Raw genomic sequence first — 19,849 nt, forward strand, 5'->3', positions numbered from 1 at the left:
CCCTATTGGGTTTATTTAATGGTTAAATGATTCCCTTTTCTCTGTAATAATAAAACAGTAGCTGTACTTGATCCCAACTAAGATATAATTACCCCTTATTGGGGGCAGAACAGCCCTATTGGGTTTATTTAATGGTTAAATGATTCCCTTTTCTCTGTAATAATAAAACAGTACCTGTACTTGATCCCAACTAAGATATAATTACCCCTTATTGGGGGCAGAACAGTCCTATTGGGTTTATTTAATGGTTAAATGATTCCCTTTTCTCTGTAATAATAAAACAGTACCTTGTACTTGATCCCAACTAAGATATAATTACCCCTTATTGGGGCAGAACAGCCCTATTGGGTTTATTTCATGGTTAAATGATTCCCTTTTCTCTGTAATAATAAAACAGTACCTGTACTTGATTCCAACTAAGATATAATTAATCCTTTTTGGAGCCAGAACAATCCTATTGGGTTTAATTGCTGTTTAAATAATTTTATTAGTAGACTTAAGGTAGGAGATCCAAATTACAGAAAGACCCTTTATCCGGAAAACCCCAGGTCCCAAGCATTCTGGATAACGGATCCCATACCTGTACCTCAATAACAAGGTGATATAAGTGTGTCAGTTGGCAGAGGAAGGACATTGGTCCTTTGTTGAGGACTTATGGGTAGCGATAAGTGAATCTGTCCCGTTTCGCATCATAGGAAAAAATGGAGCGTGGCAAACAAAAAATTTTGATTACACACGCAGCAATTTTTTTTGACAGCACCATTTTTTTTTACACGTACCAAATACTTGTGCACGTCAAAAAAAATTACATGCGAGATATTTTTTTGTAGTGCAATTTTTTTCTGCTGCGATGCAAATCCATGCCTGGTCAAAAAATTCGCACATCACGACTTATGGGACGTGATGAGCGAATCTGCCCCAATTTGCTTCGCCGAAAAATCTACAAAACTGCAGAAAAATTTGGTGGAGAAGACAGTTTTGTCTTGCCGACTTTTTTGTCGCAGCTAATTTTTTTCCGGCAAATTTTTGCGACAGCTTCACGATGGCAAAATGCGGAGAAATAATTCGCTCATCCCTACTTATGGGTTAAAGAAAGATCAATACCACCAACTAGCTGCATTAGAGGACATATTGGCATAATAAAGGGTACATTTATATAATCTGCCAATAGCTGTCCCTGTAGCTCTATGGTTGCTGCCTTCTCATTGGTCCCAGACCTGCATACTGTACCCATAAGTTGTGCTTATAATCCGCCAATGATTTATACCTAATGTCTCGACAGCTCAGTATTGTGGGAAGCCATAGCACAGCGTGTGCAAATAAGCTTCAAACGAGGGGTCCCTGTCCGTGAAGACATTAAACCCGTCCCATAAATGTATTCATTAAGACACTGCTGAGAAAGTTCCATAAAACCAGCAGAAGGAAAGGGAAATCTCCCCGTGACAAGCGCCGGTTGAACAATGGTCAATGTTCATCTTGACAAGAACGAAACAAGCCGTATAAATGAGCAATAAGGCACCAGGGAGAGCGCTAATGCAGGAGAGGCCTCTCTCGTCCGTAAGAGACTGTTAACCGTGATTTCCTCCGTGAGTACAGGCAGTTACTGATTAGGCGCTCTCGCACAGAGCATCCCGAGGTATAATTTGTCACTCTCTGCCAAGGTTATCATGCTGTTGTTGATAGCGAAATGCCAAAAAATGAGCAGAAAAATGTACGTCCCGGGTAGGAACTGATTTTCGGGCATTGAAGAGAAAGTATTTTACCTAGAAATCCTCGTCTCCGAGCGGAGGGGTGGGGTATTTAGACTGAAGTGGCTCCTGATTAAAGCACACGTTATATATTATTACGCTGAGCAATAATTGCTAAATATATAAGATGGATGACCTTCAGGTCTTCGGCTGCTGTTGAATTACAGAGCCATAACCCCACTGATGATCTACGTCTTCCCCGGGCTGATTAGGACTGGAGCTCTGCAAGAGGCCCACGAGCAGTTTGTAGTTTGGCGTTCTATATATTAGCAGCAAAGGCAAATGATGTTATAGCGTAGGGTATCACAAATATTCATCTAACTGTCCAAATGAGGCATCTCGACCAGTTAACTACAATACAAATGTAGCCAACAGCAAGCTATAGCAGATATTTCTACATCTGTTCAGTTATGTTTTCTGGGAGCCTAATTGGAACCTGGGGGCCTACAGGTGAGCTCTGCAAATATAAATTAATACTACACAACATAGATGCTCTTAGGCCTACAGTTAATGAAGAGGGTATTTGGCCAAGTCCCAGGGCTAACAAATATCTATATAACTTAAAATTGCTTATACTGTACATAAATAGATCCGCTTGTCTGGAAAATGTTGTGCTAAATCAAGCTCTCCAATAGTTTGGCCCCTGGGCCAATGATAGGATCATATTAGGCCTGTCAGGAGAGGACCACATCTGTCAAACACAGTGTATTTTTTAAACTGCTCAACAGATATCTGTCCAGTAGTAAAAAATTCATTGCACATCAAAGTGGGCGTGGTCGTAACAAAAAGGCTGTGGTCTCACCAAAAAGGGGTATGAGTGCATCAAAAAAGGGCGTGGTTGCTTAAAAAAAGTGTGGGCGTCAAAAAAAAAAAGACATGGGCAATAAAAAAAGACAAGGACGACAAAAAATACAGGGGCTACCAAAAATCCCTTGTCAAATTGGGCGAGGTTGTGTCAAATTGGGCGCGGTTGTGTAAAAAAAAATGGCGTGGTTGAGTAAAAAGAGGGTGTGGGTGCGTCAAAAAAGGTTTGCGTAAAGAAGCAACACAAAAAAAGACACGGGCAACAAAAAAGATGCGTTGCGGTTGCGTAAAGAAGCAACACAAAAAAAGACATGGGCAACAAAAAAGATGCGTTGGGTTGCGTAAAGAAGCAACACAAAAAAAGACATGGGCAACAAAAAAGATGCGGCCGACCAAAAAATCATGCAACAAATTGGGCGCGGTTGTGTAAATATAAAGGGCGTGGTCACGTAAAAAAGGGCGCGGTTGCATAAAAAAGCGACATAAAAAAAAGACATGGACGACCAAAAAAGAAGCGGACGACAAAAAAGACGCAGGCGACCAAAAAAATCGCAAGACAAATGTATTTTGAAAATTTTCTTGGCGTATTGGCCTGAAGTTCTTCCATGGACTGGACAGTAGTGATAAGCGAATCTGTCCCATTTTGCTTCGCCATAAAGTCCGCGAAACGGGACAGATTCACTCATTACTACTGTCCAGTCCATGGAAGAACTTCAGGTAGATCTTTATCTTCTCCCTTTATGGACTCCTGATTTGGTCTAGAGATGCAGAGAAGGCAGAAATGATCTAGACGTGTGACTTTTGTCAACCTCAACTGTTGTTTCTACGTACTATGTACAAGCTCATCCTCAATGGAAAGAAAAAAAACGTGATTCCTTATTCTACCAAGTCATAGTTGGCGTTTGAAGCTACGTAGGCCAACTCCAGTATGAGAGTTTTACCCGATGAATAATAAATAGAAGCATTTTGACTAGCTGAGCATTTTCATCCCTAAAGTGATAAAATCATTGAATAATTAACCAGTGGGTCTTCTTCATCTTCCCCACCCCTCCTTGCCTGCAGCTCCATAACATGCTAACGGGTCATTGTGGCACAGGGGGACAAAATAAAAGTCTTGCCATTGTGCAGTAAATCATACTCCCAAGAGGCATCGCTACACTTCCAACACAGAACCTATGGCTTTGGCTGCTTAAGAGCTAAAGGTCTTCAAAAAGAAGTTTTGCGAAGAAAAAAAAAACCCCTTCAGGCTCCTTAACCCAGTTCTTTTATATTCAATGAATAACTAATCTCCATGCACATTAGGGTAATGTGTGTTCAACTGCTCATGTTTATTGAGGGAACTTGTGTGGATTTGAAGGGTTGGGGTTGAAGAAAAAACTCAGTAAAGGTAAATACTTGAAACCTTCCATATATACATATACACACAGGTATGGGATCTATTAACCAGAATGCCTTGGAGCATACTAAGGGGCTCACAAGGTACGGCCACTTTCCTATTGTTCTTATTGCACAACGGCTTTGCTTCTCTTCTTCATCGGGTGAGCTCCATGCAATGGCCAACATGGATCATCAGAAGGTGACATTTTTAAACCTGCCCATCAATATCCATAGTACATAAATATCAGTTGGGGAGATCTCAGCTGTGCATGCATGTCCACCATAAGATGTTATGAAAGTAGCTCAGAATAGGGTATTGTCACCCAAAATGTACACCACCACTTTTTCCGGTGACAACAGGCTCCAAGAGATGATCGAGGTGCTTCCTTTATAATGGTTTTAGCGAGTTAATTGGATTGTCGAGTTTGTGACACTGGCTTGGCCCCTGAGCCAAATTGTTTGCCCACCCCGGTCTATGAAGTTATTGAGATGCACAACATTAAACTCGACAATCCAATTAACTCGCTAAAACCATTATAAAGAAGCACCTCGATTTTTTAACATTTTTATTAATGACCTGGAGGTGGGCATAGACAGTACTGTTTCTATTTTTGCTGATGACACAAAATTGTGCAAAACTATAAGTTCCATGCAGGATGCTGCCGCTTTGTAGAGCGATTTGACAAAATTGGAAAACTGGGCAGCAAACTGGAAAATGAGGTTCAATGTTGACAAGTGCAAAGTTATGCATTTTGGTAGGAATAATATAAACGCGAACTATCTACTGAATGGGAGTGTGTTGGGGTATCCTTAATGGAGAAGGATCTGGGGGTTTTTGTAGATAACAAGTTGTCTAATTCCAGGCAGTGTCATTCTGTGGCTACTAAAGCAAATAAAGTGCTGTCTTGTATAAAAAAGGGCATTGACTCAAGGGATGAAACATAATTTTGCCCCTTTATAGGTCCCTGGTAAGGCCTCACCTTGAGTATGCAGTGCAGTTTTGGGCTCCAGTCCTTAAGAAGGATATTAATGAGCTGGAGAGAGTGCAGAGACTGCAACTAAACTGGTAAAGGGGATGGAAGATTTAAACTATGAGGTGAGACTGTCGAGGTTGGGGTTGTTTTCTCTGGAAAAGAGGCGCTTGCGAGGGGACATGATTACTCTGTACAAGTACATTAGAGGGGATTATAGGCAGTTGGGGGATGTTCTTTTTTCCCATAAAAACAATCAACGCACCAGAGGTCACCCCTTTAGATTAGAGGAAAGGAGTTTCCATTTGAAGCAGCGTAGGTGGTTTTTCACGGTGAGGGCAGTGAGGTTATGGAATGCCCTTCCTAGTGATGTGGTAATGGCAGATTCTGTTAATGCCTTTAAGAGGGGCCTGGATGAGTTCTTGATCAATCAGAATATCCAAGGCTATTGTGATACTAATATCTACAGTTAGTACTAGTGGTTGTATATATAGTGTATGTATGTGAGTGTATAGATTGGTAGGTGTGGGTTAGGTGTGCTGGGTTTACTTGGATGGGTTGAACTTGATGGACACTGGTCTTTTTTCAACCCTATGTAACTATGTAACTAACTAACTATGTAACAAATCACAGGGCCTCTCAGCTCCCCCCAGCATCCCACCCAGCATTCTCCAGCTCCACTCCCCAGCATCCTGCAGCTCCCCATCCCAGCATCCTCCAGCTCTACTCCCCCAGCATCTTCCAGCTCCACTCCCCGGAATCCTCCAGCTCCCTCCCAGCATCCTCCAGCTCCACCCCCAGCATCCTCCAGCTCCCCCCAGCTTCCTCCAGCTTCTCCCCCAGCATCCTCCAGCTCCCTCCAGCTCCACCCCCAGCATCCTCTAGCTCCATTCCCCAGCTCCTCCCCAGCATCCTTCCCTGCATCCTCCATCTCCCCCCCAGCTACATCCGGCTCGCTCCATCCTACGACTGCTTCTGACCCCGGCTCCCCACTGCATCCTTTTACATGGTTGTGCCCCATGCATGGTGACGTCACGCGCACACACGGGCCGCAACCAATCAGGGGCCATAATTCTTTTAAGGGGGCACGAGTCGGCGGGCTCGATTGAAAATACCAGCGGCCCGTCATAGGCCCAAGTCACTGATTTATACTATATACCATGTAGAATATTGATAGCTCTCATGATACAATGCCTTGCCAGACATGATATAACTTCTTCTTTACTTAGATCACGGTTATATGATGTATCTGGCACTTACACGCTTACAACAGATACATAATAAAGTTCAATTTAATCAGTGTCTCACACAAACCTGCCAGATATTCAAGTTTTGGTCACAGCTACTTTCACCGAAGCTTTATTTCATGTTGTGTTTCCCATTGGCTACAATAGGAAGCTCAGGAAATAGACCAAAAGGGGGGTTGCAAGGCTAAATAGAGTATACAAATACAATGGAAATGCGACTGATCTGGCCAAATTAACTACAAGCATACAAAAAGAGAGGGGGATTGATCAATGCACATTCCCTGGTCCATGTTTCATAAGTAAATTATTGCCAGATATTCAAGTTTTGGTCACAGCTATATTCGCCGAAGCTTTTTTTCATGCTGGTGTCCCATTGGCTACAATATGAAGCTCAGGAAGTAGACCAAAAACAACAATAATTAAAAACTATACACCCACCGCATTATGAGAGAGAAAGGGTTGCTAAATGTCAGTTGAACTTGACTCTTTACTACAATGTCATTGGATAGCAACCCACTGCATAACTCAGTATTTAATCAACAATATACCCACCCCGGGGTGTCACCAGCTCCTTGGAGCAACCACCATGCCATTTGTCCATCGCTCTGGCTCCTACAGAGGGCTATACATAATTTTCCAGTTACTATGTACCAGCAGATATTTTTAGCAGACAAATACGTTATGGATAATGCATAGAAACTGACGTGATTACATCTGACAAGGCTTTTACAGTATTTCTGGTGTGTTAACTGTTTAATGCACGTGTCGAGCTCAAACCGGGAACCGTAGATCCTGCCTTGACTGTCCCCTGCCTCCATAGTGTTTATAAGTTCTATCATCTGAAGACAGTGGTAGAACAAAAAGTCTAGGACCCTAACACAACAATAGTTTGCTGTACTTGGGGTGGATAATCACTTAACATTTATCTCCAACAGATGAGTCCCTAAAAGTGGCTTGGTCACGGTGTAGCTGTACCTGGGCTTTTGTGGTGGGGCTTAGGGTGAAACTGACTTTTGGGGCACTATTACTTCTATAAGTCAAACTATATAATTAAGTACCAAGTCTAATCCGCCCATTGACCCACATAACAGAAGGCAGCTTCATTCTAGATCAGTACATGTGGGCCTGGAGAAGCCCTGTTAAGTTCTAGATTAACTTGAATGTTTAAAAGTGAAGGATCAATACACCCAACTGTCAGTCAAAATAATGGAAACACTAAAAAGAATCAATGACAAGGCGATGAGTAGACAGGAGGCTAGGATTGGATCAATACCTGGCAGCAGCAAGTTGGTGGTCATCAGGGGATATTTGCATTAAATCTCCGTTAATGCCTATGGGAGAACAGCAGCAACACAAATACAACTACTATCCTTGCTGAAGAGGTACAGTATGCGTGGAATATCTTCTATACTCTTAAGGGACTATTAAAGAAATACTGTATACATTTACATCCTTTCTGCCATACAAATCATCAGCCTTAATGTGCCTTTGGAGCTCTGTATTACGTGCCAAGCATCACCAAAAGTAATATAAGGGCCAAATCCATCAACTGTACAAAACAGTCAATGGACACCCTTGATCCTCAATTTGGCTGCTGAACATACTACATTAAAAGATAAATACAAAATCAATGCAGAACAAACCACGAAAAATATGCACGATGCCCTTGCCAGGCTCAGATGATTGTAAAAATCTTTTTCTAGCGAATAAGCTTTGTAACGATGGTCTACAGACCATGGAATTATGGTGACATTGGTCAGCAGAAACTTGAATATAGAAAAGGCCAGCGTAATCACTTCTTACAGTGTGTGTGGTGCGGCATTGGGTTTAGTATTAAGCTTTGCCTTGCATACAAGTATTTGGCAAATGGCAGGCCACATGGAGAAGCAAACAAACCCATAGACAAAGAAGAAAAAATGCTATACAAGGTCAGCAGTCTATGCCAGTGATCCCCAACCAGTGGCTTGGGGGTAACATGTTGCTCCCCAACCCCTTGGATGTTGCTCCCAGTGCCCCCAAACCAGGGAGTTATTTTTGAATTCCTGACTTGGGGGCAAGTTTTGGTTGAATAAAAACAAGATTTCCTACCAAATAAAGCTGATAGGGTGCATAGAGGCTGCCTAATAGCCAATCTTAGCCCTTATTTGGCTCCTCCATGAACTTTTATGATGTTTGCGGTGCTCTCCAAGTCTTTACATTTGACTGTGGCTCAAGAGTAAAGGTGCCCATACACGTTAAGCAATGGCACAGTCGGTTCGGGGACCGCATCAACGAGCCGATTCGGTCCCCGATCCAACTAAATCTTTTAACCTGCCTGATCGATATCTGCCCAATTTCAGGCCAGACAGCGCCGGATTTAAAATCCGAGCGCCCGGAGGCCACCCAACACAGCCGCCCCCCCGCGCATGCGCAACTCGCCCAGAGCACGCATGCGCAACTCACCCCCCCCCCCCAGCGCACACATGCGCATTTTTGCGGGCGCCGATATGAACACATACGGAGCAGCGGGGAGAGGTCCCCGCTGCTCCGTATGGGAGCAGAACTTCGGCGGGGCGGCATGCTGCCCCTAAATGTTTGCCGCCCTAGGCCCGGGCCTTTGTGGCCTCGCCACAAATCCGGGCCTGAGGCCAGATATTAGTCGGGGATGGCCGTCATTAAGAAAGGTTGGGGATCCCTGGTCTATGCACATGATTAGATGGCTACCTTGGATAAGTGGTGAGCTTGGCTTTCTGTATAATAAAGAATGCATAGGTGGCTCCTTTCAATACACCTCATTGTGTGCTCTCTGTTCGGCTAATGTTGGTAGGATGAAAGGTGCAGTTGCCTATTGTGCGAGACATGGTGTGTTCACTACAGTTGTGCAATAGGCTTTCTTTTTCATGATGGATTAATTTTTTCATGAGAATGAAGATGCACTTGACCTCTCTATAAAGGGATGGCCACTAGCAACTTGATGAATAAAAAGATGTTGTTGGCCATCTTAGATAAATTGTTTTGGGTTTCCGTTGGGTACAGATTGCACTAGTGGCCAATTTGAATTAAAGAGTCTGTGCTGCTTAATAGAGGGAACCTCTCTATGTCTGTTGTCTTGTTATCCAAAAATGTGCATATGTTCATGTGAAATGTGTGTGTGTGTGGGGGGGGGTCATTATCATTAGAATGAATATATTCCTTGTCAGCACATAGCTACTTTGTCTGGCTGGTAACCATGAGGAGATAATACAACATGGTGGGTTGTAAAGAGTCAGAAAGTTATCTTACTGTATATAAGTTTGCTGGCAGCGTGGGCGTGCATGAGTAAACCTGCAGAGAAGGGTGTATTGCCTACATAAGCACAAACCTGACACATGATCTATCATTTCTATGCTGAGATGTCAGCAGTCTACTCATCTCTTCAGCAGAGTTCATTAGATCGGTAGGCCCACTTTGTTATACTACTCAGAATTATATATCTACGTGTATATACATACAATAGCTGTATCCATGTAGCTGTAGGCACAATGAAAGCCCAGTTAGGGCAAATGGGTCTGACAAAGAGATCAGGGGAGGTTCCTTAATGATTTGCTTTTGTGTTTTGACTCTCTCCAAAGTAAGAAATGATTATGTCTGATTGCTCAGAGCATTGATTCAATCAAAAAGAAAGGAAACTGATTATAAAGCTACGGTATATTGTTACTGCTATGGACAGGCCCAGATTTGTGGAAAGGCCACAAAGGCCCGGGCCTAGGGCGGCATAAATTGGGGGGCGGCATGCCACCCCGCCGCACCAAAATATGAAAGTTTTTTGTTGTATACGGAGCAATGGGGACTGAAAAGACTGCGCATGCGTGATTGCGAGTGTGCGCATGCGCGGGGGGGTGTGCGTGTGCCGGTTGCGCACGCCCGGGGGGGCGGGGACGCCGACGGACAGGGGGGCGGCCTTGGGGCGCCCGGCTTAAAATTCCGGCCCTGGCTATGGATTAACTATCTATTCAGCCTTCTTGTTTCAGTCTTTTATTTTGACATTCAGATCAGTGTCAGTAGCTAGGGTCAGCAAGCCTAGCAACCAGAGAGCAGTCTAGTTTTTAAAAATGCATATAAATAATCATTGTTTGCTGGGTACTAAAAGTCAGCAATTAGTCAAATTCCATGTTAAGCTGGTCATACACATTGGGATCTACTTGTTTGGTCAGGCCGCCATACTAGTGGATCTCTATCTGATTAACCACTCACAGGCTAGGCCAAGTCAGGATGATCCAATCTTTGGCTCAAGGGTCAATGGTCAGATGTTAGTGAGGGTATATGGAGACCTGTCTGTTGAGGGCCACTTCAGCTTGCAATGTAACCCTAACCCAATGGGAATTTCATACTAGGCAGATAGATAGATGCCTCAGAGGGCTAAGGCAGCTTATTTCAGCCTCTATATGGCCCTTTGTATAATAAACTCCTTATTATCTCAAATTCTGGCAAAGGCAGCTGTGGGAAGGGAGGGGTTTGTTCATACAGATCGAAAAAAAAATGATCCATTACTGCTTCATACTAGGAACAAATGAGAAAAATATTAAAATAGGCAGAATACATGTCCTGTATATTTTGCTGTGTACATATTAACATAATAAACATAACAAATAATAAGTGTATACAGCCCCTTTAAGTACTTTTGAAGATATCAGCCTTTCCAGCTCTGTGGCTGTTACCATTTGCCAATTCCCTGGGTTTCCCTATGGAGACAGCTGTCTCTCTGCCTGTTCCAGTAACAGCCTCCATTCAATGTTCTGTCACAGCATCTCAGTTCTGCTCTGTACAAACATTGTATTTATCAGACGCCCCTCACACTCCAGTGCCAAGAGTTTTACTCGCTGTACCTGTATGCCTTGCCAGCGTGCCTAATGAATTTGCCAACTAAGTCACATGGGAGAGGAGAAGGAGCTCTCCGCACTCCAGGCTTTGGATAGAACACTTTACTGAAGTAAAATAAAAACGAAGTCACGTGTCCTTATTCTTTATTCTGGTTTTTGCCTCTCTGAGGCAGAAGGGAGTTCTAGGTACATCTAGCTTGGGCTTTTGAGGATTCTCTGACAAAGGCTATAAAGATATAACAGTAGTCATAAGACAGTAGGTTGCACAAGCATCAACAGAAGAGCACACATGCCCATAAAATGCAAAGTCAAGTAAAAATAAAATTGCCTAAGTGCTCAGCCTCTGTGGCCAAGAACTCAGGAGCTCCCCGACTGTCTCTCTTAGATTCCAAGGAGACAAACAGATCATCCTAAAACTCAAACAAAGAGATGGTGGCAGGTTGAATGGCTGGATGGCTCTTAGTACAAGTTGCCCCAGGGACTGGTCCGATTGCCATCTTGGAGTCAGGAAGGAATTTTTTCCCCTCTGCGGCAAATTAGAGAGGCTTCAGGTGGGGTTTTTGCCTTTCTCTGGATCAACTAGCAGTTAGGCAGGTTAGGTATAGGCATTATGGTTGAACGTGATGGACTTATGTCTTTTTTTAACCTAACTTACTATGTTACTATGTTGAAGTTACTCTTATTTGCAGTTTAAAACCCCTTGGGTCCCACTTGGTTGACTTTCCGCTCTCAAGTTTGTGACTGCTGATCTACAGTGAATCCACTGCAAAAGTGCAGAACCAGAAGACAACAGTGACTTCATCAGGACAGAGATGCTACAATACACATGTACCTCAAATATTCTATGTACCACCCAAGGCAGATCATTGATCATTCATAAATATCCGGGTGGTCGAGATCCTATAAACCAGTCTGTTTTAACGTTAGACCTGGCATCCCTGCCCTAAACCAGTCCCTCTATTCTTATAATACAACTCCCAGCTGCCCTTACCTGCCCACTGGATGGCAATACTAAGGGGATATTCATCCAAAGTATAATGGCAGTTCTCCACTAATTCTCCACCCAATTCTCTATAAATTCTCCATTTGCAGTGTCTTTTGACTCTTTAATAAATGTGCTCATAAGCATCGGCATTGCTTTAGGGTAAGACGAGAAGCAATTTGCCCTAGGAAACAGTAGGGGGCTGATTTATCAGTGTTTGAATTTAATTTTCTTTTCACGATTTGAGTTTTTTTTTCTCTAAAACTCACAAAATTTGAATTATGGTTTAAAAACTTGAATGCCCAATGTATATTAGGTGCAAAAAGCCCAAAAACTCAAATGTAAAACTTCGGCATCTAAAGTCTTGTGAGTTTATGTAGTCAATGGGAGTTGTAGTAGGCAAAATCAAGCCATATTTTTAATTCAAGATTTTTGAGTCTTTCAAGTTTTTTATTGAGTTTGTAAATTCACATATTCAGTGCATTAAAGTTTTATTATTCAAGTTTTCCATATAGGCAAATAGTCAGATTTTTTTAGATAGGAGTTTATTCAAATTATAAAAAAATTCCAATTCTCAAACATGAAAATTGATAACAAGTTAAAAGATACAAACTACATTAAACTTTTTTGTACAGGTATGGGATCCATTATCTGGAAAGCCATTATCCAGAAAGTTCCAAATTACGAGTAAGCCATCTCCCATAGAATCCTGTATAAGCACATGATCCTAATTTTTCTCTGTAATAATAAAACAGTACCTGTACTTGATCCCAACTAAGATATAATTACCCCTTATTGGGGCAGAACAGCCCTATTGGGTTTATTTAATGGTTAAATGATTCCCTTTTCTCTGTAATAATAAAACAGTACCTGTACTTGATCCCAACTAAGATATAATTACCCCTTATTGGGGCAGAACAGCCCTATTGGGTTTATTTAATGGTTAAATGATTCCCTTTTCTCTGTAATAATAAAACAGTACCTGTACTTGATCCCAACTAAGATATAATTACCCCTTATTGGGGGCAGAACAGTCCTATTGGGTTTATTTAATGGTTAAATGATTCCCTTTTCTCTGTAATAATAAAACAGTACCTGTACTTGATCCCAACTAAGATATAATTACCCCTTATTGGGGGCAGAACAGCCCTATTGGGTTTATTTCATGGTTAAATGATTCCCTTTTCTCTGTAATAATAAAACAGTACCTGTACTTGATCCCAACTAAGATATAATTACCCCTTATTGGGGGCAGAACAGTCCTATTGGGTTTATTTAATGGTTAAATGATTCCCTTTTCTCTGTAATAATAAAACAGTACCTGTACTTGATCCCAACTAAGATATAATTACCCCTTATTGGGGGCAGAGCAGCCCTATTGGGTTTATTTAATGGTTAAATGATTCCCTTTTCTCTGTAATAATAAAACAGTACCTGTACTTGATCCCAACTAAGATATAATTACCCCTTATTGGGGGCAGAACAGCCCTATTGGGTTTATTTAATGGTTAAATGATTCCCTTTTCTCTGTAATAATAAAACAGTACCTGTACTTGATCCCAACTAAGATATAATTACCCCTTATTGGGGCAGAACAGCCCTATTGGGTTTATTTAATGGTTAAATGATTCCCTTTTCTCTGTAATAATAAAACAGTACCTGTACTTGATCCCAACTAAGATATAATTACCCCTTATTGGGGCAGAACAGCCCTATTGGGTTTATTTCATGTTTAAATGATTGTTTATTAGACCTAAGGTATGGAGATCCAAATTATTGGAAGGTCCAGAAAACCCCAGGTCCCAAACATTCTAGATAACAGGTCCCATACCTGTAAATGGGAGGCATCCAAGTTGGTGCCTTTTGGCTGTCAATACAACTACAATTCCCAGCATCCCCAGAAAGCCTTCCGGCATGGCCCCACTGTATCTAACAAGTTGGTAGTTCAGCAGAGATATCCACCCGGGCTCTTGCGTCTCCCTGCCTCCCCAAGCGTTTGAAACCTGTCCGCCTTTCATACAAAAGAGATTTCTCTCCAGTTGATCTCAGACAAAGTCACCTTCTTATTATGGCTTTGTTATTTTAATTGGTTTATATTAGGATCCCCCCCCCCTCCTCATCCCCTATTCCACTCCTCCACGTAGACCCCCCTCCCCGCTCCCCACCATGCAAAGTAAATGGATGACATTGGAGAAAGGCATTGTGTGCGGAGACCTCCAGAGTGGCACTCTATTGACCTCTCCACCGAGACCATTCAGCGGAGCATTTTTATAGAGCCGGGGACCTGCAAATCAGCCGTTAATGTATTTCCCGGGTGCGAGACAGGCTCTGTACTTGGGAACTCACAGACAGTTAATTACTCATTTAACAAACCCAGAGATCTGTATCTTGAGTTTACGACGCACTTTTTTCTCTTTTTTTTTTTCTCCGGCTGCACTATAATGGGTTTGATGCTAGTTATCTGCAGAGCATCTCGCTCGCCGGCCATTGCAGTGCATTACATCTTATTACACAATGGCTGCGGGCAACCTGCAGGCGTTCCAACAGCACGCAGAGTTATAAATACCCCATTGCTTAGAACCCGCAGAGCTTTGTTTAACGTCAGCCCCCTCGGCGCCAGGAACCTGCAGGGCATTATTTTCCTATGGCCCATTCAAAGGACGATACAGCCCAACAGAGCATTGCTTAATTAATTTTTCATTGCTACAGACTGCAGCACGTCGCTTCATTTACTGCCTAACTGCTATAGATCTACAGCGAATCACTCCGCTGATTGCTTCCTGCAATAGACCTGCAGGGTAGCTGGGATGCTGACAGAGCCGAGGAATCCATTGTGGATATTTTTCAACTGTCTCAAAATATGTGCCAAAATGCAGCTGGAGATGCCCAGTGTAACATTCAATTCATAGAAATGCCCTAGGGAATATGCTGAGGTCTCTATTATGAAGGCTGTACTGCTGTGCTATGACATCAGCAATTACATCCGAACCCATGCCTATGACATCATATACTTTGTGATGTCAGTGGGGTACCTGTGGGTACCCGCAGCTTCCCAGCAAGGAAACCGGGTTCCCGGCATGTTGTGGGTTGGATGTTCAAATGTGGGAATAGATGCGGGTCTGTGGAGCGCAGGTCACGGGTTGCGGGTCTTATCCTTATTTCTTATCTTATATTATATTATTTATATCAGTGATCCCCAACCAGTGGCTCAGGGGCAACATGTTGCTCCCCAACCCCTTGGATGTTGCTCTCAGTGCCCCCAAACCAGGGAGTTATTTTTGAATTCCTGACTTGGGGGCAAGTTTTGGTTGCATAAAACCCAGTGTAAATCCAAACAGAGCCTTCTATAGGCTGCCAGCTCACATAGGGGCTACGAAATAGCCAATCACAGCCCTTATTTGGCACCTCCAGGTACCTTTTTCATGCTTGTGTTGCTCCCCAACTCTTTTTACATTTGAATGTTGCTCACGAGTAAAAAAAAAGTTGGGGATCCCTGATCTATATTATATATATTTTACTTCTTTTTTTCTACCCCTGCCCGCTTCTGCTGTCATTTCCACTTTGCAGCAACAGCACTTCCTGTTTAATGGTGGCCAGCAGGTTGCAGAGCGGGTTGTGGATAAGGCAGTTTCCGGTTGGGTAGTGGGTCAAAGTGAGTTAAAATGTGGGTTGTGGGTCCAGGTGGAGGGTTGGGTGCAGTGTGAGACTGTAAATGTATATGTATATACAGTATGCGGGTCCCTATATCTGCCCCAAGACCCGACCTACTGTGGGCCTGAAGGGTCATATTAGCATTATAGACCCAAAATCACCAATTATTCCAAGTTCTACCCAAATAAATAAAGGTTGAGGAGACTGTCCCATATGTTTGCAAATAACATAAGAATTCTGGGAACTAATCTCAAAGACCTTCAAGACAATCCCATTTCCATGGGTTTATCTTATAGGCTAAAGCTCAGCCACTGGGTGTTTAAAGCAGAAGGCAGGATAATAGCTGATCAGATTCCCAACTACAGACCGGTTTTGCGCTTCTTGGGGCTCATCAGTGTAGCACAGGGTTTTCTGATCAGCTTAGGGAGAGCCAGGGGGCGGAACCACAGATTGTAAGCTCTACGGGGCAGGGACCTCCTTCCTACTGTGTCTCATACCACATGGCACTTATATATATATATTTATTGTATTTATTTATTATATCACTTGCCCTCCCTGTGTGTAATTGTGTATATTGTAAGATTGTACAGCGCTGCGTACCCTTGTGGCGCTTTATAAATAAAGTTATACATACATACATACATACATCTACCTGAGAAATCGATAAACAAACACTTAAAGGGGACGTGTCACCCTAAGAAATAATTCCAAATCCTATTTTATAGTGCTAAGTGGGCAAAATTATTTTTATTACACTCTATAAATGATGTAAATATTGTTTCATTTCTTTTTCTGGAATCTACAGTTGTAGAAAGCAGGTGGCAGCCATTTTCTATCAAGGCAAACTTTCCTACATCCTAAAACGTTCTGCCCCGTTTAAAACATTGAACAAAACTGAACAAACATCCAGCCAATTGTACCTTAGTGATGCAGGAACCCTTCCCAGCACCATAATCCCACCCAACATCATCATGCCCACCCTTAGCTTTACTGCACCACCCCAAATGCCATTAGCCCCGCCCCTTTATTCAGGTTTAGCCACTGGCAAAGATGGCAGCCCTAGGGGAAGACAATATCTGATTGACAGCTGAGTTTTTCGAATGCCTTTATATGAGGAATCGATGTTTTAATGAATTTGAGTTTCATGTTTAATTTGAAAAGGACTTTTATTGAACATCTTTTTGTCTGGGTGACAGGTCCACTTTAATACTGTACATTCAGTTGAGTGGACCAGAGCTAAGAAATGTCCACGTGAAAACACCTTTCTATCACATCCCTTCCTCTGCATATCCCCTGCTAATAATCTCACTTTGGCCCCATGCTTTGCTTCCTGAGACTACTGTAACCCAAGTCACTCATCTCTCCCATTGACCCACAGCTCCTGAATTCTCTCCTGGCAGCTTTTCTACCTCTCTTCTCTCCACTCTTTCCCCTTCGGCTCCTGGCGTAGTTGCAATTAGAGGCCTCAGAGACAACGTTGTCCTTCCCGAGACCTAAACGAAGTCCCTGTCACGAGGGAAGTAATGATCCGGGCCCGGCATTGCTAAGGCCATCTATCACCTTTCAGCAGAAGGCAACACGGAATAAGCTAATTACAAAGCCAGGACTAGATCATTATCTAGCTGATAATTCGGAGTTAGTAAAAGTCCTCTGCTTCTCTCTTCATATCCAGCCTCTTTAGCCAATGAATATTATTAACCTTTACAGCTGTCTCATGCATCAGACACCTCAAACACCTCTCCCTAATTGCCCCCGCGCTATCCCATAATAATAGCTGCAACTTCCCACGTTCCTTCAGTATCGATCCACACCACACTTATCTCTCATGTCGCCGCTATGTGTCTCCCCCCTTACAGACTGCAAGCTCTTCTGGGCAGGGGCTACATACTGATTGTATACTGACTGATCTAATGAATTATCATTAAAGGGGAAATACACCTACTTTTATTTTTCCCAAACAAATGTGTGGAGTATTCAAGATTACTGCAACTTTGATAGCTTTGTCACTTGCAGGACAGGTATGGGATCTGTTATCCGGAAACCTGTCATTCAGAAAGATCCGATTTATGGGAACAGCATCTCCTATAAACTCCATTTTAATCAAATACAGGTATGGGATCCCTTATCCGGAAACCTGTTATCCAGAAATTTCCGAATTACGGAAAGGCCATCTCCCATACACTCCATTAGAAGCAAATAATTCTAATTTTTAAAAATGATTTCCTTTTCTCTGTAATAATAAAACAGTACCTGTACTTGATCCCAACTAATATATAATTACCCCTTATTGGGGCAGAACAGCCCTATTGGGTTTATTTAATGGTTAAATGATTCCCTTTTCTCTGTAATAATAAAACAGTACCTGTACTTGATCCCAACTAAGATATAATTACCCCTTATTGGGGGCAGAACAGCCCTATTGGGTTTATTTAATGGTTAAATGATTCCCTTTTCTCTGTAATAATAAAACAGTACCTGTACTTGATCCCAACTAAGATATAATTACCCCTTATTGGGGGCAGAACAGCCCTATTGGGTTTATTTAATGGTTAAATGATTCCCTTTTCTCTGTAATAATAAAACAGTACCTGTACTTGATCCCAACTAAGATATAATTACCCCTTATTGGGGGCAGAACAGCCCTATTGGGTTTATTTAATGGTTAAATGATTCCCTTTTCTCTGTAATAATAAAACAGTACCTGTACTTGATCCCAACTAAGATATAATTACCCCTTATTGGGGGCAGAACAGCCCTATTGGGTTTATTTAATGGTTAAATGATTCCCTTTTCTCTGTAATAATAAAACAGTACCTGTACTTGATCCCAACTAAGATATAATTACCCCTTATTGGAGGCAGAACAAGCCTATTAGGTTTGATCAATATTTAAATAATTTTTAGCAAACCTATGTTCTGGAGATCTAAATTAATTGGCCCCAATCATCATCCCACCCCCTTTACATCATTGACCCCGACCCCTTACAGTCCCGCCCACCCCCATTGACCAGGATCTTTCAGCAACAAAGATGGCAGCCCTAGGCAGCATTAATCTATCCCCCACTTAGCGGATGATCATACAGTGCCTTTACCTTTACTTACCCTTTCAGGCTATAACATAATAATCAGAGATTAAGATAGGGATCATTTATCAAGCCTAATTTTCCTCTGTACATACAGTGACAATCCTGTGCCCGGAAGGAGGTTGAATGAAATATATTCCCATTTGGAATGAGAAAAATCTGCCCCATCTTTTTTAAAAAGTCTTTCAAGTGCAATTTTCGGCATTAATGGGTTAAATATTTTTTAATGATACCTATTGCAGTAGGAAATATACCTTATTACTAATGTATCCCTAGCAGTACGAGCCTGGAACACTCCGCAGTCTCTCACCGGCCGCTGCCCCATTTAACCATATCCCAAAAGGCTTCAGATATAGTGCTTGGGTTTTTTTCTAGAGGGAAAGCAAAAAAACAGACTGAATTTAAATTTTTCCCATAAGGCCTAAGGATTAAGTTACAGTAGCAACACAAACAGGGAAGCAATGGGAATCCCTATGTGCCATAGTTTTATGGTATCTCTCTGTACAGGCTATGAGCAAACTTAGGGGGCTGTTCCTGCTGAATTGTGCTTAGTACAGGGGAATCCCTATGTGCCATAGTTTTATGGTATCTCTCTGTACAGGCTATGAGCAAACTTAGGGGGCTGTTCCTGCTGAATTGTGCTTAGTACAGGGGAATCCCTATGTGCCATAGTTTTATGGTATCTCTCTGTACAGGCTATGAGCAAACTTAGGGGGCTGTTCCTGCTGAATTGTGCTTAGTACAGGGGAATCCCTATGTGCCATAGTTTTATGGTATCTCTCTGTACAGGCTATGAGCAAACTTAGGGGGCTGTTCCTGCTGAAGTGTGTTTAGTACAGGGGAATCCCTATGCTGCCATAGTTTTATGGTATCTCTCTGTACAGGCTATGAGCAAACTTAGGGGGCTGTTCCTGCTGAATTGTGCTTAGTACAGGGGAATCCCTATGTGCCATTGTTTTATGGTATCTCTCTGTACAGGCTATGAGCAAACTTAGGGGGCTGTTCCTGCTGAATTGTGCTTAGTACAGGGGAATCCCTATGTGCCATAGTTTTATGGTATCTCTCTGTACAGGCTATGAGCAAACAGGGGGCTGTTCCTGCTGAAGTGTGCTTAGTACAGCAGAATCCCTATGCTGCCATAGTTTTATG

Source organism: Xenopus tropicalis, chromosome 7 (genome assembly GCF_000004195.4).
Source record: "Xenopus tropicalis strain Nigerian chromosome 7, UCB_Xtro_10.0, whole genome shotgun sequence".
Classification (NCBI taxonomy): domain Eukaryota; kingdom Metazoa; phylum Chordata; class Amphibia; order Anura; family Pipidae; genus Xenopus; species Xenopus tropicalis.